Here is a 23,099-nt window from a genome sequence, read left to right as displayed (position 1 = left end):
CCCATGAGAACAACTGGGCCCAGATCTAATTTATAATAAGATCTTGAAAATATGACAATTCTGTTGAGGCTACTTCCTCAAGACTACTTCATCCTAACAACTCTTGGGACTCCAAATATGTAAGAGTGAAAGAGAAATAAGATCAGTCCTGTTTATTCTTCCCCAGCAGGAACTGGCATTATTGCCCGCTAGCCTCTGGTCCATTTCAGTCATCTTCCTATCCTCTTACTCTTTCTCTACTACAACTCTATTTTCACTCTTTGCAGTCCCAGTCTTTGGGATTTCTCCTGCCCCTGACCTTGATCACCCTTCCATTCTTTCTCCAATTACATTGCATATCTTCAACATTGATTCTGTATCCCTGCTCTCATTTTCTCTCTCCCTGAGTGCTTTTGAGAGAGAAGATAATTGAGGTATGTCAATTGGAGATCATTATCTTCTGCTGACACTGAATATCTCCCCCCAAAGTTCAATGGGTAATGCTCAGAATAAAGACAGGGACTCGGTAAATCAAATAGGGAAGAGATGCATTCTGTAAAGTCTGATGAAAACAGAGAGAAAATTAATTACAATCATGCAAAGAGATGGTCATATGAAGGTTGGAGTAAAGAAAAAGCTAAGTCCCACTTCTTACCCAGCCTCCTGAACTCTGCACAGGATTCTGTAATTCCCAGGCCAATCCCCTCTCTTTCTATACTCATCATCCTGACTTCTCTCTTTTTCCTCATTCATAATACACCAGCACATCCAAGCCTCACTACTTTAAAAATACACTTTAGACTAATACACATCTTAGCATGCCACCCCTGCCCAAGCCCCAGCAGCCACAAGATCTTGCCTGGATTATTGTTATAATCTTCAAACTTGTCTTTTTGCTTCTCCACCTTTGCTTTTGTTTTGCTTTGCAAAAGAGTCAGGATGGTCTTTTTAACAGAGGAGTCACATAATGTCCCTTCTTTGCTCAAACAGAGCATTCATAGTTCATAAGAATAAAATTCCAAGCCCTGAAGGATGTTTCAAGGCCTTCTATAAGCTGGCCTTCAAGGCTTTTCTGAGCTCATCCACTATTACTCCACTCCAAACTCACTGACCTCATGGGACCTTCCAGGCAAATTCCTACTTCAAGCCTTTGCAGGCCCTATACTCTCTGCTTAGAAAGGGGCTTCCTAGATATCCTTATTGCTTGTTCTCTGAATAAGCTAAGATACTGTAACAAAAGACAGCAGTTTAATATAAGAATAGAATTTTACATCTCCAGCACATAAAAGTGCAGAGATGGAAGGTCAACTCTACTGTTCTCAATATGTAGTCTCCAAGGTTGTTCCAGTGGTGACCATTCTCCCAGTTAGTAGGGAAAAGGCAAATGTCTTCGAGGGGATGCCCTGGAAGTTGTGCACATCCCTTTTGCTCACATCCAATCGACTCAAATGTAGTGTGTGGCACAGGGAGCTTCAAGAAAGGCTGCGGAACATAGGAGCTGTCACCCACTTGCTTAGTAAAAACGAAGCTTCTATCAATAAAAGCAGTAAGAGGACAAAGGATACTAGAAGATAACTAGCAGTATCTGTCATACTCCTTCCTTTGATTTGGGATTCTGCTGTAATATGTCTTTGTCAGAAAAACTACCCTTTCTTCCTTTCTGAAAATGTCCTCTCACTGTAACTTTTCATCCTTTCATTGTATCATTAAATTCCTTCTTATCAGGTATCATTATTTACTTATTCATAGCATCCCCTCACCGGAAGGTAAACATCAAACTCCCTGAGAAAAGAAACTTTTCTTACTTACTGCTTTATCTCCAGTGCCTAGAGCAGTGCTTGATGTATAGTAGGCATTTAAAAATAGTCAGTGAATGAATCCCGTGCCAATCACATTTGGGGTATAATAAGTATGAAATAGAGCATGGCAGAAACAACTTTAATTTTGAAAGTTGTTAAAACACCCGTGAAATCTGTCTCCATAACACATTTCCTCTCGTTGGAAATAAATTAATAGAATGAGTCATTTATTTATTACAAATATGTGGCAAAAATTTTACACATTGTTTTGGGGAAAATGCAAAATCATAGTTAAACTAAGGATATTGCAACTTGAATTGTTAATTCTGAATCCCAATAAAACTAAGGATGCATTTTATAAGACTGCCCTTATCAAGTTGAAGAAGGGTGTTAGCAAATTTGGGATTAAATTGGATGACCTTGAAGATTCCAGTTGCATCTTGAAGTTCTTCATGTGTCTTTATTCCAAATGTGTTCCCACAGAGGTTGTGCAACTTAAGATACAGCACGAGAGAGAAGTAACCTGATCACTCCTTGACCTTAAGCTGAGAGTTGAAGAGACCATGAGGAGTGGGCCAGTCTTGTACCAGACTCCAGATTTCACAATTGATGTCCAAGGGATTGTTCAGGATTGTGAAACATACAACCAATGTTTTGAATGCTTTCTCTGGGAGATGGGGCCTAACTGAGCGTGGGGGTTAAGAATTCTCTAAAGAAATGGGTTTCCAACCAGGTGTGGTGGTAAAAACTATAATTCCAGCTACTGAGGAGGCTGAGGCAGGAGGATCACAAGTCTGAAACCAGCCTCAGCAATTTAGAAGACCCCATCTCAAAATAAAAGATTTTAAAAGGGCTGAGGATATAGCTCAGTGGTAGGATCCCCTTGGGTTCAATCCCAGTACGAGAGAGAAGAGAAGGGAAGGAGAGGGAAGGGAAGGAGAGGGAAGGGAAGGGAAGGGAAGGGAAGGGAAGGGAAGGGAAGGGAAGAGAAGGGAAGGGAAGGGAAGGGAAGGGAAGGGAAGGGAAGGGAAAAGGTAAAGAAAAGAAAATGGATATTCCATTGTCACCACCCAATATGGGAATAAGATGCTCTAGGAAAGAGGAGGGAAGGAACTCCTCTTTCTAAGACTGAACTCCTAGGTAGGAAGATGCCCAGGTATGTTTTTTTTTTGGGATTTAGCCTCTCCACTTGGAAGTCTGATGGAACTTTCCTTTAATATTCCCTTTCTCTGAGACTGGGTCAGGGTGCATGACCCTTGGGAGAACCTTCTAGAACCAGTGTTTGATACTCTCCATACTCAGGGTTTGTTCATTCCCAACATAACCTAGTCTTGGCTGGACTGTGAAAGATAAAGGGAGTAACTAGAGACTCTGCTTAGAGCAAAAGGCACGGGGATACCAGAGCAGTCTGAGGAACCCAGATGCAGGTGGGACGGGAGGGCTCTTGGAGTTCCAGAAAGCACACCTTCCTCCAGAAACCACTTGAGAGGTGAAGCCACAGAAAAATGGTTTTTCTGTCATTCATGAAATGGGACTTCATTCTGAAAGGAGAACATTCTTGTTTATAAGTCCCAAGCTGATGAGATCTGGGGCTCTATCAATCACGTCTAATTGGAAATATCAAGAGACGGAATCATATCTTCCCAAAGTTTTTCTAATTATCCTTAAGCAGGATCACAGCTGTTTCAAACATTTCTCAGGAAAAAAAAAAAATCACTCTAAAACCTGATATCACACAGTACCTATTAGAAGAAAGGAGACTGATCAGCAAACTAGAGTGTACCACCAAACAAGCCCTCCTCAGACATGGATTTCATTGTTTCGCTCTTAAAGTGCCAACGCCTCCCTATTCTAATATCAAGTTGATATTATGCAAAGGAAACTTTCTATCCACTGAACTTGTTCCCACTTTCTCCCTTTGCATGCCATTCAGCCCAAGGGTTTGCCCTGACTCCTGCCTCTGACCTGCCTTGTTCACTCTGATCTCTGCTTTTGTTAATTTGTTCACATCACCTAGAACTGTGTGCTGAGCAGTCATCCTTGGATTTAGCCATTACCTTGAATTTGTGCCAAAGGTTTGACATCTTTTAAATTCTTCAGCTAGATGATGAGCCCCTCCAGAGGAGAAGAAGTTTCCCTTATTGCACCTACTGCCAGGTACTCAACATCATTCAGTCCCAGTACCACAAAAAAACACAATGATACATTTTTGTTAAATATGTCAAGAAAAGTCAGGGAATCTCAAACTTATTCTTAAAACAATATGTCCTTCTTCCTCAGGGAAAAGTCAAAGTTAATTTCCTAATGTCACTGTAACAAATTCTCACAAACTTCATGGTTTAACATAACAAAAAATTGTTCTCTTACAGTTTTAGAACCAAATTCAGTTTCACTGAGCAAAAATAAGGTGTCCAGGGCCACACTTCATCTGCAGCTCTAGGAGAGAATCCATTCCATGATTCTTCAGCTTCTAGGGGCTATCACATTTCCCAGGCTTGGGGCTGTGTTCCTCCATCTGCCACTGTGATCACAGTGTCTTGTCATCTGTGTGTCAAATCTCTCTGCCTCTCTTCTTTAAGGACACTTGTGATTATATTTAGGTCTTTCCTGGATCATCTAAGATAATCTCCTCATCTTAAAATCCATAATCACATCTGCAAAGACCTTTTATCCATACCAGGTAACATGTATAGGTTTCAGGGATTAAGACTTGATATCTTTGGGGATCATTGTTCAGTCTACTACAAGTTATAACCTAAATAACATCCTTAACATTTGGCTAAAAAACATAATGTTAATGGGAAAAAAATAATGTTAAACTAGAAATTAAGAAATGTGGTTTCCAATGAGGTGGCGATCAACTCTTTCTCTCTCTCTCTCTCTCTCTCTCTCTCTCTCTCTCTCTCTCTCACATACACACACACACACACATATGCCTACACACACAAAAAGCTGTGTGTCAGTAGAAATATTTTCTTTTTCAGTAGAAGAATTTTCTATTGCATCTTAATTTCTCTGTGGACCAAGGTCTTATTCATAAAAGAAGAATGAAAACCATATTTTAAGACATTCAACTGAGACTGCCAAAATAATGAAAAATGGTTTGGCCTCTATGTAAGGAGAAATTTGTTTATAACTGAAGCATTTTGAAACTTCAAAGGATAGCTTTTAAGGTTAATGTGGGTTAAACAATTATTTGAACAGGTAGCCTGAGAGATAAGACATAACTGAATTTGCAAATGTTTCCATGAAATTATAATCTCATTTCACTGCTTCCTTCAACATCACATGAGAAATTAAGGAAAAATGTGGGTTATAGTTATAGTACCCCACATTTGTATAACAATTTATAGTTTACAGAGCTCTAGACATATCGCATCCATATTTGATTTGGTCCATAATCTGGTGAAATAGGCAGGATCGTATTATTACTCTTGGTTTTCAGATGAGTAAGCAAATTCAGAGAAAGTTAATCATTTGTTCAATAAAACCTAGCAAATAATTGTCAGACCTTAACGATAATGGAGGCTTCCTACTTCTCAATTCAGTACACTTTTATGTACAGTGTTGAATTCAAGATAAGAAAAATAGTAATGAATTTAATTGATAATTAAGAAATTTGCAAATCAACATCTGAAGGAGAGAGAATTCTTGGCTGATGAACTGTTTGTCCTGCTGGAGCCCTGGCAGCTACTCACTCTACCAATCTGGATCCTCCATATTTGTCTGGGTCTATCTCTAATCTGGCCTCAAACATAATCCAAATATGGGGATATTCCTGACATACAAAAATACTGGGAGCAAGACCAACAATCTGGTTTTTATTTTGACTCTGTAGCTTAGTTTAATGAGCATATCTTGGAACCTAACTTTTAATTAATCAAACAGTATTATTGATCCCAAAATATGTATAAGATACTACATCAGGTACTGTGGAGAACCCTAGAAAAGCATCTGTCTTCCACCCACTCATCCAACCACCCATTCGTTTATTCACTTAATAACTGCTCATGTATTATGGTCAGACCCTAGAACCAAAGATGAATGAAATACAGGCTACCATCAAGATGCTCACAGTTCAATGAGGAGAAAAGACATTAATGGATCATAAAATAAAATGTGAAAAATCCAACGTTGGCTATATACAAAGCATTCCTGGGGTCAGGAAAACATTCCTGAAGTGCACCGAAAATATGCCTTTTAAGAACATGTGAAGTTAGCAGGGTGGAGGAAGATAAGAGAGGAAAACAGACGACACATAAGCCTAGGCACAGAGCCAAGATACACCAAGGTATGTGTTAGCTGTGCTCTGCTTCATCAGGGTCAAGGCACCTGAAACCTGGAATCACATTTTTCATCCAACTTCCACCATAAGCTCCCAAACGAACATTACAGTCACAGGAAATATTCTGGACAAAGCCACTTTCTTAGCAGCACAGGCCACTCGTGCAGTTTTAAGTTGATGATCTGAGCAGGACCATGCATTTGAGTGGGCAGCTCTGCTGAAAGCAGAAAGAAAGGAAATAGGAGTGATCGTGGCAGCACCCGCCTATAATCTCAGGAATGTGGGAGACTGATCCAGGAGGATCACAAATTCAAGGTCAGCCTGGTCAATTTAACAAGATCCTGTCTCCAAAAGAGGAGGGCAGGGGCTGTGGAAGTAGCTCAGGGGGAAAGCACCCCTAAGTTCCATTCCCAGTACTCCAATGAAAAAAGAAAGGGAATAAGGCATCTGGGTTCTCAAACTCCGTGAGCCTCCAGGGTAAGTGGGTGATTTAAAAGCATCAATGACAATCCAAAGGAAGAATCATAAACTAAAGGGGATATCCAGAAAGACCCTTCAGGAGGAAGCAAAAATTTTTGATGCCCAACATTTTCACCCCGCTACCCTGACCCCTAGTGGTTGCAGTGTGACACCAATTGATGGGGTATCAGGGCTTGGAGGAACAGGATCACTGTAGTGGTCCTGCAGATAGACATGTGGTAGTCCTGCTATGTGTACGCATACACACTCACACACACACACACACACACACACACAGACCATTTCATATATATGTGTGTATATACACCCCATACACATATCTTTTTTAAAAACTATTTTTTTAGTCATCAATGGACTTTATTTTATTTATTTGTATGTGGTGCAGAGAATCGAACCCAGTGCTAGGCAAGTGCTCTACTATTGAGCCATGACTCCAGCCCCCCATACACATATCTTTATTTGCAGGGACAAACACAGGGCACAGGGTTAGTAAGTGAGGCTAGTGGAGGTAGCAGGGGGAAGATTGAGAGGACTTATGTGCCATTTAAAGTAGTCTAGAAAAATGCTGCCCCAAAGAAATAGAATCTAAACCAGAAACACATTTTCAAATTTTGTAATAGCCACATTAAAACAAGAAGAAGAAACAGGTTAAATTAATTTTAACAATATATTTTATTAAACCCTATATATCTAAAATTGTATTTATAATATGTATTTATAATATCCATTTGTAATATATATTAAAATAATTAATGATGCAAATCTTTTTTATAATAAGTGTTCCAAGTCCACTGAGTATTTTATACTTACAGCACATCTCAATTCTGAGTGGCCACATTTCAAGTGCTCGATAACCATGTGCCACTAGTGGCTGCCCTAACATGATATAGATGTAGAATTTTCCCCTAATGCTCATGGAGTCATGGAGTGATTCTAAGCAGGGAAGTAGAAAGGTGAGGTTTGTATTCCAGACACATCGCTATGGTAGATTTGAAGAGGGTGGATTGAAAGGAGAGAGGACGAGAGGCAGGAAGATGAGTTATAAGATGATGATACACGAACAGCTGGGGATGCCCAGGGTCCAAATTAGCAATCGGGAGGATGATGGGACACATAAGAGCGGAGCGTTAGGATCTGGTAAAAACAAGACAAAAAACACCCTAGATTTCTCTTTCAAAAAGAGAAAATTTAAGAAGTTGAACTGATTATCTAGTGACAAAACTGATGAAAATTCTACAAAAAGACAATAAGGTAATTTGGAGGTTATCAACAGCAGGCTTTGCCAGTGACCAGGTGGATGGGGTGTTAGAAATGGAGACAAGAAAGAGCATGTCTGGGGACAAAACCGAAGGCTTGGTGTTAGAAATGTTGCTTTTGAGACAATTATAGAACACAGTAGATATTTGGGTATTTGAGCAGAAATTCAGGTGAGAGGTTATATTTGAAGACATAATTTGGGAATCCTCCAGGTACAGGAGGAGCTAGAATTTAGAAATGATGAGCTCACTCAGATGACAAGAGATGCAAATGAGGAAGAAACAAACTGTTGTGAGAAAAAGTGTCCATGAAGGAGGCCCAGGAGGATGGTCAGAGAGGAGAATAAAGAGGGTGCTGAGTCCCTGAAGCCCAGCAGTAGACTCTATAGTGAGTCATCAGTTCATTTACTTAATAAACACCTATTGAGTGCCTGCCGCATGCCAGACACCATTCCAGATACTATGGATATAACACTGAATGAAGCAAACAAAAATCCCCTGTCTAGATATGATTTATACTGTGGTGTGACTGCAGCAAAGCGGTCCAGATAGATAAAAAGTGAATAGGGTCCACTGGATTGAAAATAGCTTTGGTGAAAAATGAGAGCAATTCCAACAATGATAAGTTCAGAAAATAGATCACTGGAAGCTGGCCAGATGGGAGGTGAAGAAATAGAGATAGGGTACAAAAAGTATTCTTTTGAGAAGTTGTATTTTAAAAAGAGCAAAGGTTCACTTGCTAGAGTTAGCACAAATTCAAATGAATGTTTGTTTTTCTTTGTCTGAAAGCCTTGTATGCATTCTTGCATGGATATATGGGCCAGCTGCTAGGGGAAAAGAGCCAAAAAAAGATGAGGAAGCTGAAATTTTGAAAGGAGGAGACTTGGTGGAGCCAGGTTCTGAAGCAGTTGGGAGGTGAAGTCCTCAGTCTTGCATGTTAAGAACAGTTTGATGGGTATGCTTTAAAAGCAAACATTTTCTTTTCTTTTTTTTTTTTTTACTGACCACTAAACCAGTGTCCTAGTTCAAAACAAACCTAGGAGTAGGACGTGTGTTTCACTGAATGAGAAAAGAAGCTGTTTTCACTCCTCCTTCACCCGCTTCGCATCATCCCTCTGATTTCGCCTCAATAGTATCTTAGTAGCTAAGACAGGACCCAGAGTAGCCTCCCCAGCCCATTCAGAGCTCTGCTTGAACAACTCACTTCATTAGGCCCTCATTCAGGAGCCGTAAAATTTTCCAGGCCGCAGAAGTACTCAAGATTCTGGCAATGGCTAGTCCTGAGAGGTCAGTGTGCAGAGGTGGGTGGGGATACCAGGGAGCATCTGAACACCAGTGAGTGCAGATGGTGTGTTTCCCAGCCTGGGCTGCTCAGGGACAAAGGATTTTCCTCAGGCTCTGGGAAGCCTACAGAGAGCTCTCCAGCTAGTATGGGCAGATTCATATGGAACAGAGGCTGCAACCCCAGCTCTGCCCACTCCTTTTCATTGTTTCACTACATCTTTCTAAATGAAGACAGGACTGACCTTCAAGATCTGCAGTGAGTTGAGTTTATCTGTAATGATGCACTAAAGTCCCTCCTGCCAGGCCCAGCTGAGAAGTATTGGTTTTCTGACTCATTCCCTATGTTCTTCTGCCTTGCCCCCTCACCCTGACCCGGGACGGAGAGACACTGGGTAGGGCACTTCCCTTTCTCGCTTCCCCAGGACCAACACACCACTGTGTGCTCCATGCAAGTTCAGTATCACACGCACTCGCTGAGTTTTCCAGGACATGTTTACGTAACACCTTCCTTCCTGATATAGTCGTCAAAACAAACCCCAGCTTCCCGTGATGTCACCCTCTTCCCACACACCTATGGTCACAGGCCAAGTTCTGAAATTGACAGTAAAAAAAAAAAAAAAAAAAAAGGAAATAATAACAAAAATGTCTCTAAAGGGCCCATCAAGGAAAAGCGAGGGTGTATGCTTGTTACATATGTATATGTCTACGTATATATTGATGGATCCATGCAGATATATTCACAAACACATCCCCCTAAGTGATGCATATGCACAAACAATAATTCATTTCATTCAGAAATTATTTCAGAAAATAATTTCATTCAAATGCTCACCTACCTAAAACAACAGAAAATGAGAGTTTGGTTTTTTTTGTTTTTTTTTTTTTTTTAAATGACTTCTAATGCAGTTTGTTTGTGATTATAAAACAACCAGATGGAAAGCAGTCTGGGGAAAAAATCTGTTTCATTACTGGAGTGAACAAACACAATTAGCATGCTAACAACATTAGGTCTCAGGGAACTGAGCAGAGCAAGAACTTTTACGCTTGCACCATGATTGGCTGAATTACAGCCACACGAACTCCAGTAACCTCTGGAGACTTGATATCCCTTACAGCATCATCTGCAGGCAAGACAGGAAGAGACAGCTAACTTGAAATCAATCCTTCATATTCATTTTTATCTTGCTACACTGTAGCAACAGTGGTAGGTCTTCCTTGCCTTCCTTGCTGCCTTGCATTTTTATTTTCTTTTTTTTGAGCAAAGCAGAATTGGCAGGCTTTCCTCACTCGCTTACTCATTCATTCATTCATTCATTCACTCATTTTCCTCTTAAAAGAAAAATCCCTAGAGCTTTCTTCAAGTGCCTTTTGAGTAATCTGAGCTGAAACAATCAGAAGTTCATTTATTATTAATGTGCAAGTATCAAAGAAGGAAACCATAGGATAATTTGTGCCATCAGTTTCAATGGAAAAGAAATCTAGATTTAAGGCAAAACACAGAACAAAAACGTGGCCAAACTCTTTTGAAATACAGTAGCAGAGAAGGAAAGGTAAATCTCTATGTGCCTCCTTATATTTAGCACCAAAAGCACATGATCAACTACTTAGCCATGTTCTTGCCCTAAAAATGTAAAGTCAAGGTTGCATGATATAAAAGTGAAGTGTAAAAGGATTTTAAAATAAAGTGGTAAACTGTTTGGCTGCCCTGTTTTTTTTTTTTCTTTATCAACTTCCATTTATAATAAATGAACATTTTTTCTTTCTTCTTTAACCAAATCATACTTTTATTATCAAATTCATTTTTAATAAATGTATTTTATTTAAAATGGAAAATATTCACTATTCTGCCATAAATGTTTACATAATCACATGTAATATTTCAATTTTTTTCATTTTGCATAGATTCCTACTAGTTATTATTACAATGTATTACTTGTTTTATTGTTTTTTATATTCAGTGTTCACTCCCTGATATTTTTCATTTCTCTTTTTAAAGTTTTTATTAGTGAATTATAGTTACATATAATAGTGGGGTTCGTTTTGACATAATCATACATGCATGGAACATAATTGTCTCCATTTCAGTCTCCAGTACTTCCTCTTTCCTTTCCCTCCTCCCTGCCCCTCCCTGATGTTTTTCCTATGATGCTGTTCAGCATTATTAACAATCACTGTAAATGATTGTGCAGTACTATTGAATATAAATATATATGCTTATATATATTTATGTGCATATATATGTGTTTTATATATATAATAATTTTTCTAATTATAACCATTTTGTTAAATATTTAGTTTTTCTACTACAGGTGTTTTTCTACTACAAACAATACTGTAACAAACATTAAGCAGTATACTTTTTCCATATTTTAGATGATTTCCCTTGGGTCTATTCCCATAATTAGAATTATAGGGTTTCATTGAATAAATATTTGTTGTAATTGATTTATTCTGCTTCAATAATTATCCTTATTAGACATTGATTTTAATTGAAATCATTGGTAGGATCATTGTAGGAATTTGCTTCTTTCTTTCACTTTATTATATCACCAACCAATATATCATACTTAGAATAATCTGAATAAAACACTAATTTCATTAAGGTTTTCTTGATACTACCACCAGAATTTCTCTTCAAAGCACAAAATTCTTGAAATTGATCCTTATTATTCATAGATTCTGTGTTTGCAAAATTGCCTACTCAACAAAATTTATTTGCGTCTCCACTATCAATACTTGCTGTGATTTTGTGGTCACTCACAGGTGTAATGTAGGTCAGTGAAATAAGCAAGGCGATACTCTGCCTTCTTTCATGCTTTCTCATAATGGTTTATTTCATGTCATGGTTTTTCTTTTTTCTTTATTGGTGATTTCACTGTTTAAAATGACCCACAAGCACAGAATTGAAGGGCTGCCTTGTGTTCCTGAGAATACAAAGACTGTGATGTGCCAGGTGGAGAAAATAACTTGTTAGATAAGCTAGGGCATGAGTCACAGTGTTGTTGGTCATGAATTCAATGTTAGTGAACCAACTATATATATTAAATAAGATCTCTAAAAAGAGAAACACAAGATAAAAGAAAATTATATATTGATTAACTGATAAAAACGCTATGATCAGAGACTCATAGTAACCCAGTTCTGTAGTGGAGAAACAATTTAGTATTTGCCAATTCAGTGTTTGAGGTGGCTTTCTAGTCCATAACTACACTGAATCACAAAAATCAACTATCTCTGAGTGCTTTGTTTATAAGCTTTTAAAAACCCCATTATTACAGAATAATTTATATTCCAAAGCCTGCCATCCTACACTTTATGCCCCAAACTAATTCTTTAACTTTATTATTGACTGGTCTCCAGTATAAATTTTTGTTGCTGAGATTCATGTATGATTGTAAAAGATTTAGTGTAAACAAACATCTCCAATTCTGCCAACAGAAAACAATCAGATATAAATGCAATGCTGCTTTAGGATAAAATTCTGTAGACATGAAAGCCTTTCCTTTCAGACATTTCAAAAAGGGCACTTGCCTATTTACTTGTGGCAGCAAGCTCTCAGGACCCATTGTTTCTAGAAAACTGTTTCATGGCTACCATGCTGCTGACTGTGCACGGTCCCATAGCCAAGTCCTGCTGTATGTATGCCATGCCATGTGAGCTCCTGTCTCAAGGGAGCAAGAGTTTGCACGCTGCACTGATGTGCACTCTGACATTCTTTTAAGACATACATAGTATTGTAGCCAGAAACTATCCTGGGAAGCATAATTAAATACTGACATCATAAAGCAGAGCCTTTATGGGTGGGTACATACATTTTTTATCAGCCTGCAGAAATTTTTGGCATGAATAATTGCAGATCATAGAATTCGAATACATTTTAAATTCAGGTAGGTTTTTTTGCTGAAATGTCATCCTTTACCATCACTCCAGATCATTAATAGCCTGGTATGTCTTTACAGCCTTGTGTGACAGTGTATCAGGGAAAATAATAAGAGTATAGCCACACATTCTCCTTTCTGCAGATGAGAATGCAGAGGTAGCAACACGGTGTTGAGCAGCTCAGGGGCCCAGGGGTTCTAGGCAATGACCAACCATGCAGCAGGCAGCACTGAGGAGTGAGAGTGGCAAGAGAAGCACCTGCACTGTGGACAGGCTCAGAAGGCAGGTGTTTCCCCAAACATTCTTTGGAGGGAGGCAAAGATCTAGGTTTTATGCTATGTGTGGGCATGTCACTCTAATAGACCCCCATTGCCTGTGTGATTAATTACAAATTCTTCAGCTTCAAAATCATAAGCTCCTGCCAGACTCCCTTACCACATCATCTCCTTCTGCTCACCACAACTGTGGGGACTGCCCTTCTCATTTTCTGCACATTAGTTCCCATTAACCTAATGTCTCCTCTGAGCAGCCTTCCCCAGCCTGCTCAGGATGACAGAGTTGCTCCTTCCATCCAGTGTGCTCCCATAAGCACCTTCTAATCCTGCATGCCAGAACTACTCAGATTATAGTTATTCCTTTTCATGTCTGCTTACTCAGCTAGGCTTTGGAGCTCACAGGGACTGCTTCTTGCTGCTCTTTGAGTCTCAGACGTCAGCTCAGTGCCTGCCATGAATAGGTGCCCAGCTGTCCTGATGGTTAAGTAAATGAATACAGGGATGTGTTTTGGAAATATACTTTGGTTCTAAAACCTTTCTGGTTCTTGGCTGTCTTGTGTTCCCTGTTAACAGTTAAGCTTGGCTGGCTCAGAGGGTAGAGCTCCTTCTAAAGTTAAAGAAAGATAAAGGGGCATGACTTGCTGCTCTAGGAAGAAAGGACATGACAAAATAGAAGCTTCAACCAGACACTAAGAGGAAGAAAGAGATCTGTCCCCACCCTCCTAGTGCACAGAGAGAAGGAGAAAAGAGATGGAGACCAGGGAAGCAAGCAGTCAAATACACTCTGACTTCATATCAGACAAAATTCCAAACAAGTGTTGGTTTTCTTGGAATTCTCTTTTGGATGCCAGCCAGTGTTGAGATGTCAGCACTGGCTAACATAGGAGACACAAATAGAATAAAGGCTCCGTGACTGCTCTCAGTGAGTTCAGTAACCTAGCTAAGGGGGCAGACATAAAAAGGACTCTTTCTAATCCACTCTGCGTAGTTCCCGCATGCAGAATCAGAAGGTGCCATGGGAACCCACCGGATGTAGTGAGCAACTCAGCCTTGGCCAGAGCAGGCTGGGAAGGCTGTGCAGAGGTGATGATAGATTAGAAAGACTAACATGCAGAACTGGGGGTGCTGTTAGGTGAAGGGAAGCTGAAAGTGAGGGAGCTTATGCTGCACTTTCTGGTTAGAACTCTGGGAGGAAAAGACAGGATGAATACAAGTAAGACAGACATTGTGCCACTGTAGTTAAAATACCTGACAAGAATAAGTTCGGGCAGGGAAAATTTATTTGGGGTACATGATCTCAGAGGTCTCAGTCAATAGATGGCCAAGTTCTGGGCCCAAGGTGAGACAGCACATCATGGTCAAAGGGAACAGTGCAGAAAAGCTGCTCACCTCACGACTGGCTAGAAAGCAGTCAGAGAGAAGGGGAAGGGGCCTCGGGGAAGATGAACTCTTCTAGAAAATGCCCCCAGGGACAAACCTTCTCCACCTCACCTGCCTACAGCTACCACCAGTCCATTCAAGCTGGGATGGACTGATTCATGCGTAATGTTTTCATTTTGTGATCGAATCATGCCACCTCTGAATATTCTTGCATCCACACAGAAGCTTTGGGGGGATAGTTCATATCTACCCAATAACAGGCACCTAATGCTGAGAGAATGTCTGGTGCTCCTGAGCCCCTTTTCTTCCTCTGTGGTGTGAGAGGGATACAGACAGTCTCACAAGCCCCTGAGGGATGCAGCAGGTAGCTGAAAGGTGACTGCCGTGATAATGGTATAAGGAACAGTGAGGTGACTTATGTGCAGAGGCTGTGGCATAGATGATTTAAACCAAAGTCTAAATGCAAAACCTGACCAGGACTTAGAGCGACACTCAGTAACAGCAAGGGCAGCGACAAGGCTGGTGAGCAAGGGAGGAACAGGCCTCCACTAAGAGAACAAAACTCAGACCACCAACCTGAGGCTTCAGTTATAGGTTCTGGCAGAGCTCCCTGGTGATCAGGAAGACAGGGACAATATTTGTGGGGACACAAAGGCTCATGAGACCTCTGGATGTGGGTCCGAGTATTTTACCCCTCATTAAGTCATAGCCATATTCATATCCATAATCACTACTTAGGAAGAAATTTAAAAGATGGATTATTCACATGTAAAAGAACAGGTTAAGCCAAGAACAACTAGGATACACATTTAACCGGTCAGTTAGGACTTCCCACCTCACCCTATCCACAGAGGGGAAATCTCAAAAGAAAAAATCCACCCACTAAACAGAAAGGAAACTCCATGTGTTACCTTTTCAACTTCACTGGAAATGAAACAAAAAAGACACAATAGAAAGGGTCGGATCTGTATATATTTAATGAAAAAGCTCCAGGCAGTGAAACAGAGCTGCTGTTCTGAGGACTCGTCTGCTATTTTGCACAGAAATCTGCCTCCTGCCTATATTTTCAGACCTTCTGCTGAGATCTTTGCTTCCTCAAAACCCAGGAGGAGGAACCAAGTCACACAAACACGGACTCTGGCTTCAGAAGTCAGCTGTTGTTCCAGCTGCTGCTGCTGCAGCTGGCAGTTAGAATTTGCCTCTTGGCTGCCCCTTGCTGAAATGTGCAGAGGCACTGTGGGTGGGTGGGTGTGCACATGTGTGCACGCACACACACACACACACACACACACACACACACACACACACACTGCTTGTTCTTCTTATTCCTTTCTGAGCTGAGGTGCCTTAGGGAACCAAGTTCAAAAGTCATGTCTTAGAGATGAAGAAATGGTGGTCTTGCCCTTGCCCCCACCTTTTTGACACCATATACTCTCACTTCTGGGTCCATTGCTTCTGGGTCAATTGCTTTGACTCTCCTGGCTCCCCAACAAGCACTCAGATTAGTGCTTTCAGTTTCTTTCTCTGTGTGGCTTCTGTGCCTGCATTCTAAGTTTGGTCCTTAAACACCTTGAAATCTGTGTTAGAAATTCCAGTGCTGGTTTCTCCATGGTGAGAAAGTCATATTGCCTGTTTCATTTTCCTCCAAGGCCTCCCCAATACTAACCTGGTAACTGGTGCTTCCTCTATCCACCATACACCCAACAGATGCCACAGCTTCCTCTGCATCTCCCTGGCGCACCTGGTGCTCATTCAGGAAGTGCCCTCCCACATATTACTCTCAAACATTTTTATTCTTGCAACATTTTGAAAATATTCATGAGGCAATATGGTTAGTTATAGCTAGTTACCACATATATGCAGTCACTGCAAAAGGTATAACTTGCACTAATTAAGTCTTTCAAGAACCCTAAGTTATTGCTGTTTTACTGGGAAAACTGATGCTTAGAAATGTTACAAGACTTGCCTAATGCTACAGAGCTAGTACATTGTAAAATCTGAATTTGGACCTTTCTCTGCTTGATCATAAGCCCTAAAAGCTTAACCTTGCATCAGACAGCTTCAACCAGAGAAGTCTGACAGTCCTCTCCCTTATATTCGGATATTACCAGCAACTCCAGAGGCTGAGGCAGGAGGATCACAAGTTTGAGGCCTGTCTTGGCAATTTAGTAAGACCCTGTCTCAAAAAAAAAAAAAAAAAATTTTTTTTAAAGGACTGGACATGTTAATCAGTGGTAGAATGCCACTGAGTTCAGTCCCCAGTAAACACACACACACACACACACACACACACACACACACACACACACACACCTTCCTACAACTTTGAACTTAATTCCCAACCAATTCCAGACAAGATCTCTGCTCTCATAAAGTTCAATTACACAATTTCATGCCAATTTACAACTTGCTTTTTCTGCTTAACTGTTTGTCTTTATCAAAAGACAATTTTTAAAGGTCAGAATGATGACTCTTGTGCTATGATGAAATGAACACAGGTACAAGATTTTGTTCAACTTATTAATTAATGACTGCACGGTAAGATGTTACAACAAGCTCAAGGGAGAATGCAAATTACCGCATGTTTACAGGCAATTAGAAATGCTGAAATGAATTTATACAAACATGCAAAACTGGTCAAGATCCACAAGGCAATAAGCACTTGCATTCCATTGGACATAGTTCATTTGCATTTCTATGAACAGTAGTCACTTGAGTCATTATCAATTTTCTACAACTTAGAGAGTATATAAAATAACTCAAATACAGTGAAAGGTAGAGGGATGCCACCTGGATATGGAATAGTCATTTTTACCCCTTTTAAGGTGTTTTGTAATTCTTCTTTTTGTTATAGTATTTTATTATTTAAATGTATCATAATGTAAACACTTTTTGTCCATGCAGATGGAGAAACTAATGTAGTTTCAAGTTGGGAAGAAATATTTTCTCTTTAGAACAAACATGATAGAAGCACCTGGTCCTCCCACCCTTTTAAAGCAGCATCTGTTAGAGGAAAGTACTTCAGAACCAGCTAGGTGTTATTCCCAAAGGATTCTCCCAATACCATAGGTTGCTTACATTTTTTTTTTTCAAAATTCTGTTATGAACCAATTGCCCTGGGATTGTGGTTCTTACCTTTAATGCCTCTCAAAGTTCATGTGGCAGTCAATCATAGGACAGTCACAAGATAGGAAGTCTGGAAGCCCAAATTAAATATTTTGACTAGGAATCTGACTTTGCTTTAACAGAAAGTCTCAACATGAAACAAATGTTTACCAAAAGTACTTCCTAAAAGGGATATGGTTCTATCTCTAAGAAAGATTCAATTTCTTCCTTCCCCAAACACCTGTTTCCTGCCTTGAGTACTTAAGCTCTTTTAGTCACTAGTAACGGATACTTGCTGAGTCAGAATTTACCTGCTAAAAAACAAAAACAAAAACACACACAAAAAAACCAAGAATCTCCCAAGACTCCAAACATGGCTATCCAGAAGTGATTTGGCAACTGCTGTTAAAGATCCAAGTTGCTTCAAGATCTAAATCATCTACTTGCCTCCTGGGGAAACAGTCTGAGGCAAAAATTCACATGCAAGTGCTTTATGTGGGATGTGCAGGTCATTCTCCTAGGGGAGCAGGGAAAGAAATAAGTGGTTGGCAGGCAATACAGGATGTGTGATGGAGTCACTGTCACAGTGGGTGAATGGAGTTTAATCTCGCAGGGAATCTTAAGGAAATGGTGCAAGACACTTATTTTGGAATTATCCCACCTAAGGGAAAATGGATCAGGGTTGATCCTGAGAGGTATTAATTCCCTCAAACTTCTAGCTTACTGTAAGATCTGGACATAAAGCCTTACTCTCAGAAATGCAGATACCGGCAGATGGAGTCAGCTGGTGCTAGTGAAAAGCTGGGGTAGCACAGGAGAAATGTGGAGTGGGAAGAAACTGATGGTACCTGCTACCCATCTCCAGCAGCCCAGGAAGGTTGTTCTTCCCTTTAGTGCATCGCATCCATGTGACTCAGTCCCTCTCTTGGTTTCTGCTTTCTTGCCTTTTCTCCTGCTACCAACTCACTTTTATATTTCCTGGTTCTGATTCCAGAAAGAGACATCATGAGAGAGAATCTGATTGACGAGCTTTATCATTCTAGTCCTCATTGGTTCAGGGCTTATTGCCCTGAGCCAACTCACAGGTCAGCCTCTGGATTGGTTGTCTCAGGATCAGGTACATATTCCTGGTTTCTGTTTCTGGGTGTAAACAGTCAGGTGACATAAAGAATGACTGCACTGCTAGAGAAAAGAGCTTAGTAGCTCTGAGCAGGACAGCTTCCCTAGGCAATGCAGACACCACACATTCTCCTCTTGCATAAAAATAGATGGCAGAGCTAGGCCTTTGTGTGGTTTTGCAAGTGTACATTCACCCCACCAGTAGAAAGAGATGACACTTAAAGTGATTAGAATGCCTACCCTGAACCTGTGGGAATTTGTATGTACTTTTTCTTGTAGAATTTTGTGTTTTCTTTTGGCTCATCCTTACTTCGATCGTTACTCCCACCATTTCTTTCTTCTCCCTTGATTATTTTCATGAATGAAAATCTGACATATATGCAGTAGGACTTTATTCTTCAAGGAATTGCTGCCATCCTAGTTTCCAGGTGTATGTTGCATTTAAATGGGGACATTATTCTAATTGAACTCTTCATCACCATCTGTATCTTCTTTGAAAGAGCCTATTACATTCTCTCTTCTTGCCATGTTTTCTTTATAGCATTCAGCATTCATTGCAACTCACTTTTTATTGTTTACTGTTAATTTCCTGACTCACATGTGAACTTCATGACAGCAGACTCCAGAATGAGGCAATTAAATTAATATTTGTTGAATGAATTAATCACTAAAATGAGGACTTTGAGAGTTTTTTCTAGAAAAGGGCATGCGGGAAATTAATTTGTATTGATTCAGTGGTGTCTGTTATGTGGACACCACAGTCACCATGGTGACAAACACAAGTTTTGGGGAGGTGACTGGCCAGGGGCAATGTGGAATCATCAGGCACAATGGGTCAGTGCCTAGGTTTCATCAATGTGGCTTAGACTAGCACAATGTCAGCTCAGACATGGAAAGCCTGTTAGGAGCCATCAGATAAGACTAACAGGGTAGGAGCATATGGGTGGATAGCACATCCCCCAGAAATATCTAGCAGAAAAAGCCTTAGGGGTAAATGGCAGAGGTTAATCCCACCAAGAGGGCAAGACCTGCCATGCAGATGAGCAGTATGGGCCCTGCCAAGAGCCATCCCTGGGTGAGAACTCTGAGTCAGGGAGCAAATTCTCAGTGGCCACATTGCTGACGGCAGTCACTGCACCACAACCCACACTCAGCACAACAGAGCTTTCTCGAGGCCAAAATAAGCAGCTGAGGAGAATGAGCTTCCAGGGGATCTGGAATTTACTGTGCTTCTGGAGAAGCACACATTGCAAAGGCATGGAATCAGCACTTACACTTACGTAAATTTGGTCTTCCATTCATTTCTGATTTTGGAAATTCACATTGGATGTGAATTTTTTAATAGGTAAAATAAGCATAATTTTAGTATTTTTCATACCGACCACTCTGAACCCAAGCAGTAAACTCAACAACATGTTAGTGTAATAGTGGTCCAATTTATGCTTTGAATGTAACACTTGCTGCTCTGTCACTGCAACTTATTTTTTAAATGGACGTGTTTATTTCTCTTCTCTCTCCCTGCTCCTCCCTAATCTCTTCCCCTCCTAATCTCAGGGGAAACAGGATTACCTTTCTTCCCCATCCTAGGCAGAGTTATCTGTTCCTGAGTACACACCCACCATAGGAATGAAATAACCCAGTCTTTGGGGATGGCCAGCAGATCTCAGAAATGACTATCTCCCAAATTAACAAGTGAATTACAACTCCAACAGAGAACACGTGGAATGTAGCCTTTCAGTCTCCTCTTTAATAAAAGTCCTCTGATGGGTAAAAAAGTTCCTGCCGATGGGTAAAATCACAGCCTCTAGGAGAGAAGACCACTGTGTTTCTCCTTTGTTAGCAAAATCACGTCCTTGTTATTGGATCGATATCAGATACAAGGACCCAGCTTTTGGCAACAAATTCGACAACCAAGATGGGACCCAAGAACGGCCCCTGCTCCACTTTCTTGGGTAGGCCTGGAACCCCACTTCCATGCTGAGGACGTAAGGCGGGTGGCGAACTTGTTGAGAGCTAACTACAGGAAAGTTAGGAGTTGGCGAGTTTACCTTAGGTTGAACGAGAGGAGCTGTTCCTGTGAATAAAGGGAGGCACTGGAGGACCATGCCAGCAGCTGCTAAAACTCATTTTGCTTTGGGAAACTCCCACCTTCTCTCCCTGAACAGTACAGGATGCTCCATTATGGTCCAATTTGAGAAAAGGGAAACTGAACTCAGGAAAGTCACGACAACTTTGGCCATTTTTTTGTGCATGCTGATTCCCTTGATTCCATATACCTGGCTTCTCATGGTGGGAACATCTGGTCCCTCTTTCTGGAGACAGCTATGTCACCACTGGTGTAGGAGTCATGGTTAAGTGGGACTCAAGAACCTAGGGATATGTACTCCCTTCTGATCTGTTCTAGGTTCTCATCTGTTTGTTGGGCTTGGGCTTGGGAATCCCTCTGGTTGTCTGCTTTGTTTGTTTCTGCTACTGCCCCTTTTAAGGCATGGCCAGTACTGCATTGATTCTATGAGTAGTCTCTGGGGAAAGATCTTGGCTGGTCAATTTAAAGGTTTCCATCAGTCAACCATGGTTTTAGGGCTCCTTTTTGGTTGTCTCTCTCTGTGTTTCCTTTTTGTACAATCCTGCAATTGGAGTTTGTCAGAGGTAAAGTAAATTGAAGAAAGGGCCTTCTAAAAGTCTAAGGTAATGTTTTACTATAATGATCTGGCTTTCTAGATTATTGTACAATCTTGCAGTTGGAGTTGGTCTGTCAAGGTAAAGTAAGTTGAAGAAATTTGTATGTATCAGTCTGTCTGTTTTAAAAGTTCCCATCTGTCAGCCCTGGTTTCTGTGATCCTCTCTTGTCTTTTTTCTTTTTTTCTCTTTCTTTCTTTCTTTCTTTTTTTTTTTTTAAAACATGGGCCATGCTGCATTGTCTTACTGGTAGTCTCCTGAGCAAAGAAAACTTGGCTGAATGGGTCACCTATAGTGATAAGCCTGTCTTAGAGAAAGAGAGTTTACTATAACATAATCTGGCTTTTAAGTGGTTTTTCTGGATTACTATATACTCTTGACAGTAAAGTTGGTCTGTCAGGGGTAAAGCATATGAAAGAGATTCTGTCTGTACAGGCATTTATGAAGGTGCATGAGAGGGGTCTGAACCGTCAGGAACTAAGCTCAAGATGCCAAAAGGCACTGCCTCTGGTGTGCAAGGATATCAGGACACCAGAAGCAAGGGTTAAAAGAGATTTCAATCTCTTAAACCTAGGGCTGGCAGTCCCAGCACTGATTCTCAGTCTGCCCCAGCAGCCCACAGCAGATCGTCTCACTGTGGTCAAGGACACCAGCCCTAAAATGGGGAGGTGGGGGGGTGCAAAAATCCCAGAAAAGCTTCCTGGGTTGTTAAAAAAAAAAAAAAAAAAAAAGGCCAAAGAGAACCTAGCCTCTGCCTGCCTTCCAGCCCCAGTTGCCCCTGGTGAGTGGAGGCTGCTGGCCACAAAGGATGTGGCAGTAGGTTTTAGCACTGTCAGTTTATGACCTGGGGGCAGGAATAGTCTCCCCTTTTAAGATCTCACAAGAAGACCCCATTTAGCCAGAGGATATTCATCACTGGGGCAAAGCAAGTCTTGCTATATTAGTATCCTATCCAACAAAATGCCTGGAGAGACTAGCAGAATAAAGAACTGAACCCAGAAACAAAAAAGAAACTAAGGCCAACCTGCGTTTTGTAAGTAGCCTTTGCAAAGGGCTCTCAAGGAAACCTACAGAAAAGGATAAAAAGGGCCTCCTCCATTGCATATCAATATTCCGAGTATAAGAAAAAGGCCCAAAAGGAGTCTCTGGGTACAACTGACAGTGGGGAAATCACTTAAAGTTGATAGCACAGTGATAATGATAATGGAGACAGGTCAGACTCACAAATATCCTGTGCTCCAATCCTTTCAATGCAACCTGGGAGAAAAACATTACGGCCCAGTTTTTGTATATGCTGGGTTGTCCCACCCTCACCTGGGATGAAATTTGCTGTGTAGATTAAGTGCACAGATAACATTCATAAGGTCTGTTTCAGAGTATAAATTTAAGAAAGAATCCAAAACTAGAAAAGATAAAAGAAAGTTATAGGAATGGAAATATGTTTTAGTATGGAAAATGGGAAAGTAAAAAAATGTTTCTGGATGAGAAAGTATTTTCTCTGGTAAACTAATATTCTTAGATTGAAGCCCAAGATGAAAGAGGACAAAAGTAAGTATGTAAAGTTGTGAGTGTTTAATTA

Source organism: Sciurus vulgaris (genome assembly GCF_902686455.1).
Source record: "Sciurus vulgaris genome assembly, chromosome: 7".
NCBI lineage: Eukaryota > Metazoa > Chordata > Mammalia > Rodentia > Sciuridae > Sciurus > Sciurus vulgaris.
Note: the sequence above shows the minus strand (reverse complement) of the source record.